The sequence below is a fragment of the Montipora capricornis genome, chromosome 4 (assembly GCF_036669925.1).
Source record: "Montipora capricornis isolate CH-2021 chromosome 4, ASM3666992v2, whole genome shotgun sequence".
NCBI lineage: Eukaryota > Metazoa > Cnidaria > Anthozoa > Scleractinia > Acroporidae > Montipora > Montipora capricornis.
In genome coordinates this window covers 39,087,963-39,095,462 of record NC_090886.1, presented here as the reverse complement: position 1 = coordinate 39,095,462, position 7,500 = coordinate 39,087,963, and positions in this window count along the sequence as shown.

Below are 7,500 nucleotides of genomic sequence, written 5' to 3'. Positions count from 1 at the left end.
TTTTTGATGTTACACATGACTCGCCAAAAAAGAACCGGAAGAGGGATTGATATTCCCACGGCATGGAGGCTGACGGTGCACGTTGTGGATCAACAGGCTTGACCTGATCGGCGTAATTACAAGTTGAGAAAGTAAATATTTTTGAGCAAGAGCCGATACAATGTAGATTTGATTTAGTAATGTAATATATTTCGGCTGGCCATTAACCAGCCCTCCCCAGGTACAATGACAGTTTACATTGGATTGCTTCTATGTACATATACATAGAAAATGGATGTTGACGTAATACTGGAAAATATGCTAAAAGAGACTGTAAACGATAAGCTGAAATCTAATATGTTTCTTAACATACCTTTCATAACGACCTATGATCCACCACTTCCTTCCATCTTCAACGTAAATTAAAAAACTCTACAATCTATTTTTTTTATCTGATCGCTGCAGAAACGCTTTCCTTCATCTACCTGTTGTGGCTTTCAGACTCTGCCCTTACCTTCGAGACCTTCTGGTAACAGCTAAATTGTCCCCTAATGTAACGCATTCTAATTCCACACTTCCTTCCGGTTCTTTTCGCTGTGGCAAAAACTGCGCTACCTGTCCTTACATTTTCCATGGACTAACCAACTACACATTCTTCTCTACCGGCAAAACACGCTCCATTAATTCCAACATAACTTGCGAAACTAAAGACCTTATCTACAGGCTGTACATGATGCGATGTAACCAATGTAATCTACAGTACATTGGAGGCCTTTTCAATAGAGTTTTCACTCACGTGACCAGTAAACTTGTTTTTCCACCGAAACAAAAGAAAACATTTGCATGTTAATAGGCTCAATCATGGCGCGAGGCTAACTTTTTAGCTCACAAGCCTAGTGGCTAGTAGCAGGTCTGATTTCAGTAGCCAAATCTAAATTTGCACTAGCGCAGTTTCATTCATTTGTAAAAGCTATCACCAAAAATATCCACATTTGCAAACACAACTCGCGCTTTTAGTAAATATTCTCATATTCTCATATCCATTCTTGCAACAGTGGCGCAAATATGCTGGAGTGTACGTCTTCCCGCATTTTTTCTCACGAAGGAAAAGTTTCGTGGCCTTGAAGCCAGTTCTCACAGAACCGTTGCCAAAACTTTGCAACTCACAAATGCACTGGAGTATGGAAAACGTGGAATAACGTAAATTAAGAAATAAACCGGACATAAAACTAAACTGCTCCTTTGGAAGTCTGTGGAAAGGCTGTTCCTTTGCTTAGAGCTATCTGCGATTGAAACAGTGTTAACCTGAAATTGCCATTGTACGCATAAAGCACAAAGGCAGCCGGATGCAGGAAATTCGAAAGGACAGACTTGCCTTCATATAAGATTTTCTTTTTAATAATTTCAAACAGCAAAAGTAAAGTAAAGTAAAGTAAAGTAAGGCCTTTATTTAAGTGTGAATGTGTTTAGCCCAGATGGACTAATTGGGGACACCAATAAAATAGCAACACTAATTAACTAATGGTACTTATAGAATTTGACTATTTACGGGAAAATGGTAAAAGACTTAATGACTATGAGATCCTGTGTTAATTTATGTACTAAATAAAATTGTACCAATAAAAACAATAATAAATAAAATGACTCTATTGGCTACAAAGATTATAGCAATTGCTGTTGTTGGTTAAAATTGTCTGCAAGATTCAGTTTTCTAATTTTTTTTTTTTTATAAAAACGGGTAAACTGAGGGAATCTCTTTGATTTACGGTGAGTTTTGACCATAAGAATGGCCCAAGATATCTAACAGAGTGTTTGCCGTGGTGTGTAGTTCTAAAACGTGGTAATACGAAGTCACTGTTCCTCAGCGAGTGTGTAGAACGTTTCCGAACAAATAGATCGGAAACGCAATCAGGTACAAGACCATGTTTGACTTTGTACATAAGTGCTGTGATATCTTGAAGCCGTCTGTTGTATAAAGAAGGTATATCAGCACATCGTAGAAGTTCTTCATGTGTCAGAATGGGATTTATATATCACCCTTAGGGCTCTTTCTTGTATTCGTTCTAGCTTCCTTTTGTCGGATGACTTGCAAAAATGCCAATTTAAATGGCAGTAAGTTAAATAGGGTAGTTACTGTATAAAAGATTTGTACAGTAGTAGCTTAGCCTTGCAGGGTATTAAGTTTCGAAGACGAGAGAGAGTACTCCGACTTTCTGGTTTGCCTTAGTATATAATTAATTTACTAATATGCCCAGTAAAGTTGAGATTATCATCTCTGTGAACTCCTAATAGTTTGATTACTGAGTTCCGTGTTCGCAATGTTTAGATCGTTTATATTCAGCATCTTGTCACTCTTTTCCTTATTGAGTTTCCATGGATTAATGTTTAGAGACTGAAATTTGTCTGGATTAGCCAGTGGAAAATTGTTTGTATACCACGACAGTGCTTGCTGGCCATGGGTTTTCATTACACTTCCTACTGTTTCATGGTCCCTTCCTTTGAAGTACATTTGATGGTCATCAGCGTACATAGTTAAGTTTGCGTCTTTAACATGAGCTGACATATCGTTCTGGTAGTAGCCTGCACGCAGGCGGTTGGATGGTCGAAAAAGCCGGAATTCGTAATGCGGTCGCCATCTTGGATTCGGGCGGCTAGGTCTGGGCCGGGTTGAGGGTCGGGGCCCAGACCTATCCCACACTCTTCCAATATGGCGTCTGATAGTGTTTCGTGGCGACACAACATTTACCGCCTGCAAGCAGGCTATTCTGGTAGATGTTCCATAGTAAGGGGCCGAAAGACGATCCCTGAGCACATCCCCTTTCCATCTTTATCCAGTCACTATAGTAGCGTCCCACATTTTTACTCTGTTTAGTCTGTCGTCGAAAAATAATCGCATAAGGTTAAGTGATCGCCCACCAAATCCATAAGCCTCTAGTTTCGCGAACAAGTTTTCGCTCTTTTATGTGAGATTCACCATTCCTAGTAAACCGGCGAGATAAGTCGCTCCATATTATCTCTTTCTTTTTTTTAAATTTGAAATAAATTATATTTGGATTCAACTTCTAAACAAGTAAGTGACCTCTTTCCATATACACGTAACAAGTTGCAAACAGTCGCAAACAGTTTGCGTTGGCTCGATCGCAAACACTGTCACTTTCTGATGTTTCGTTTTCAAATATCTTCAATGGAGGGGGGGGGGGGGGTGAGGGGGTCACACCCATGCCTCCAGTACCCCCCTACAAAGAACGGGCCTACACACGTCCAATGCGTCTTCCGAACCCCAAACCCCCAACTTTCAAAATACAAGTTGCTTAAAATCTTTGTGCCTCGTCAGTTTTTCCGGGCCTGCTAGGGCCCTGTGCATGGAGTTGTTGGCGAAGAAGAAGGCAGAGAGGAAGTCTCAAGAGACGTCACCGATTCTGGGTCCAATACATTTTCGAAGAGCAGCAACGGCTGCAGCATAGCCAGTATCAAATTATACTGTAGGAATTGGTTCTTTTTGATCAAGAAGTTTACTACATTTTGTAAAGGTATATTTGGCGGGCGTGTTTCCTTACGATATCCATTAAATTCACACTGTTTTGAGGGGTATCCTCATTGCCACAATCGTACTCGGACGCCATTTTCATCACTTATACTTAATTCTAATTCGTCAAAACGTATCACATGCACAAAGCTATCGTCGATTGATCGCAAACAATCAGAAACAGTTTACGATTGTGTTTCTATATCCTTGTTTTTTCGCTTTTGCATTGCTACTCGTCGCCAACAAGACGTAACGATAGAAAAATTTCTATCTCTTGCGTCTTGTTTGCGATCATCGGCGATCATCGGCGATTGGTCGGGGATGAACACAAAAGGTGTTTCCATCTACGCAAACTGTTTGTGACCAAGCTCTTGGAAAGTGCTTGCGATTGTTTGCGACGGAGTTACGCGCATATATACACGACACTCTCTTCAGTTAAATCTATATAGAGACAGCAGCTGAGAAGTTCCGCATGATTTCACACATGATTAATCTTTCGTAACGTGGCGTGGGGAAACTCTAATTCGCGTTGTTTGTTTGGTTTTTTTTTTTTTTCAACTTATCATTTTCTAAGGCAGTAAATTCCATCCGCTCACAGTTTCTGTTATTAGTTTCTATTCTCTCTTTTTGTCTTATCCAGAATTCCACTGCTTCACAATATTTACTAACCCCACTGGTTAGTGGAAGCTCAAAATCTACTAGCTAAAACTGAAATTTCACTGGTCTGTGGCTAGTTGGCTACCGTCAGTGTCGAGCCCTGTCAATTCCTGGAGGATTAGTTGGCTTCACGAACGTGGCCGCCGCTCCATTGTTTATGTACACCAACATGGCCGCCGTGACGTCACGTGAAAACGCTCTATAGGCCGAAAACCTTAAATAACAATGACCACAACCAAGTTTTCTGAGCCCGCGAGACTGAGCACCCCCAGAAAACCATTGTTTTAACGAAAACCGCTGGTAAGCAACCTTGGTTCTGGTCATTGCTGTCTAAGGTCTACCCTATAGACCGGGCTGAGCCTTCCACAATTAATGACGCCATCTTGGCTAGGGGAAAAAAGGCTAAAATGAAAGTAAATGTATGAGATTTTGGCCGACTTGGAACCGCTGTGACGCCGCTACAAAGAGGTGGATTTCCACAGTGAAAGTGTCTTTTAAAAGGCATTTACTACTGAGATTATTTTCGTGAAATATAAAGAACAGATTCAGGCTACAACGATCATAAACGAGTTTTTAAGATTTTACACAAATATTTCTAATCAAAATCATGCAAATTGCCGCGAAATTAGAAGCAACATGAGAAGATTCATTATTCGAATTTATGGACGTCGTACCTTCCTTAATGGCCTTATTTTCTGTTGAATGAATGATATTGATAAAACTATTTAAAGACGTGGCAAAAGTTGGAAATCCGTCTCTTTTTAGCGTCGCTGCAGCGGTTTAAAGTCGGCCAAAATCCCATACATTTACTCGGTAAATTTAGCCGTGTTTGACCGGGAGAGAAGAAAACATTGACCCCTAGGCCATAGACTACCCCGACGGACTACCTAAACGGACTACCCCAAAATACTATTTCAAGTGAGTACTATTGGTCGTAAGCAGTGTCACAATTAGTGCCTAAACATCCATTTTAAACGGCGTTGGTCAACAGTATTTAAGTCTAAGCACGCATTTTAAAAAAGTTAGCTTTCTATTACTGTTGTGATGACAGATTACTTCATGTAAGTGAAGTGAGACCGGTGGAACAATTATTGAATTGCTTAGACTTGAATACTGTTAACCAACGTTGTTTAAAATGGATGTTTAGGCTTAGCACTAATTGTGATTCTGCTTACGACCAATAGTACTCACTTGAAATAGTATTTTTAGGGTAGTCCGTCGGGGTAGTCCATGCCCCCCAGCGGAGATGGCGTCAAAAACCGTAGAAAGGTCTATGAACACCGTCGCACTTTAGATAACACTAACACTGTTATGGTTTACAACAGTGACTGCGGGCACATGGTGAACAACGTTTTTTTAATGACCCGGATGTTAATCATTTGACATTACATAACATCTCCCTTTCGACGAAAACAAAACAGAAAATCTCTCTATAAATGCTTAAGGGAATGACCGAAGCTGAGGAAGTTCAGCTTAACGAAAATGAGACTAAGTGTACCTTTGTATAGTAAAAAGGATAATCAATGACTGTCAGTAACTTAGCGAGGTCTTAAAAACAACTAAAAGAAGGTCCAAGTTAAACAGTTCTCTTGAACGATTCTCATTGGACAAAGTCCTTTAAGAGCGTATTTGGCTTCACAACTCGACCTGCTAAGGTACGCGTCACTTGTTTGCTGGGGACGACGTCACTGCATCAGCGGGGCTTGACTTCTAGGCCGACTGTGGCTCACTGCTGCAACCTTTATCTTCAAACGGAGGATGCCCTGTAGAAGGATATGCGGCTTGAACTGGCTCAGTTTTCTGGACAGCTGACTGAGGGGAGCTTGGAGGTGGCACGGGTAATTGGTTCAACTCCGCATCCGGTACTGGTGGGTGGATTGCGTTGGATGTATTGTATCTCGCAGTTGGACACGATTTCGGCGATACTTGCTGCCATTCACTTCTGCCAGGTACCTGCGGGAGGCTACACTCTTCAGTACGACACCGGATGTCCAATCACTGTGTGGTAGTAGAAGCTGTACTTTGACTCGTACGGGCTGTCCAATGACCAGATTGGGTAACGGTTTGGCATTGACGTCACGATAACGCTTAGCAAGTTTGCCTTTTTTCAGAACTTGAGCTGCAACCATGAACTGGACTTCTGGTTTGTACAAAGACTCTTTACACGGTAAGAAGGATCTTGTTCTTCTCGACATGAGACGTTTGGACTGGAGAACTATCTTGTGAAGGTGTTGATGAATTTCTCCATTCCATTATGGCTTTCCACATATTTTCTCCTTGTTTGCTGGCTTTTCTGATAATGGACTTCATGATCTTGACTGCAGATTCAGCTGTCCCGTTTGCTTTTGGGTGATGGGGACTGAAAGTGAGGTGGTGGAAGTGCCAGGCTTTGGGAAACAAACTGAATTCTTCAGACGAACAGTCAGGACCATTTTCTGAAATCAGGGTGACTGGAATGCCATGAACGGCAAATAGTTCTTTTATTTGATCAATGAGCTCGGCTGTGGTCAAACTCTTCAGCTCGTTATCTCAATGTAGTCAGGCAAAAGACTAACGAGCACTAGATATTGCCGGCCGTCGCACTCGAAGCAGTTACTAGGAACAATCTACAACGGAAGACTTGGAGTTGGATAGGTCATCAGAGGCTCTTTTGGGAGAACCGGTTTGCCCTGCTGACAACTTTTCACTTTTCCAATACATGATGTCTCTCGCTGTGCTGATAGTGTGCTGGATTCCTAGGTGAGAACGGTGGGTCGACTTGTCATTTCGGCCACGGAAGACCAAACGGCCACTCTGAGTGGCCAATTCATCCCTGTAGGGCCAGTACTCACGTACACAAAGAGGGGACTCCAGTTAGTCTTCTGGCCGTCCACTCATGATAAGTGACATAAGAGTTTGAAGTGACAGGTCTTTGCTGGTCTCAAGACGTATTTGCTCAAGGCGCTGATGTGTGACGAAGATTGCTTCTTCCTGCTAAGATTCTTCAACTTCTCTGCGGAAGTTTTGTTCCTCATTGACTTGAAAGATTACATAGTCAGGTGCATCTGCCTTGGCACAACGTACCGGGAGAGCGTGTCACTAATAAACATTTGGGGACCAGGCTTGTATGTCACCTTTAGAGAGTACTTCTGCGGCCTGAGTCTCATCCTTTGCAAGCGTTTGGGGCTGGTGAGGATTGGCTTTGAGAAGATTATCATCAGTGGCATCTGGTCCGAAAGCACTTGGACAACGTCCTTGCCCAGGGTGTAATGTTCAAATCGTTCAGCCGCGAAAACGATCGCCAAACCCACTCTTTTTCTATCTGGGCGTAATTGCGCTCGGTTTGGGTAAGCGCTCGC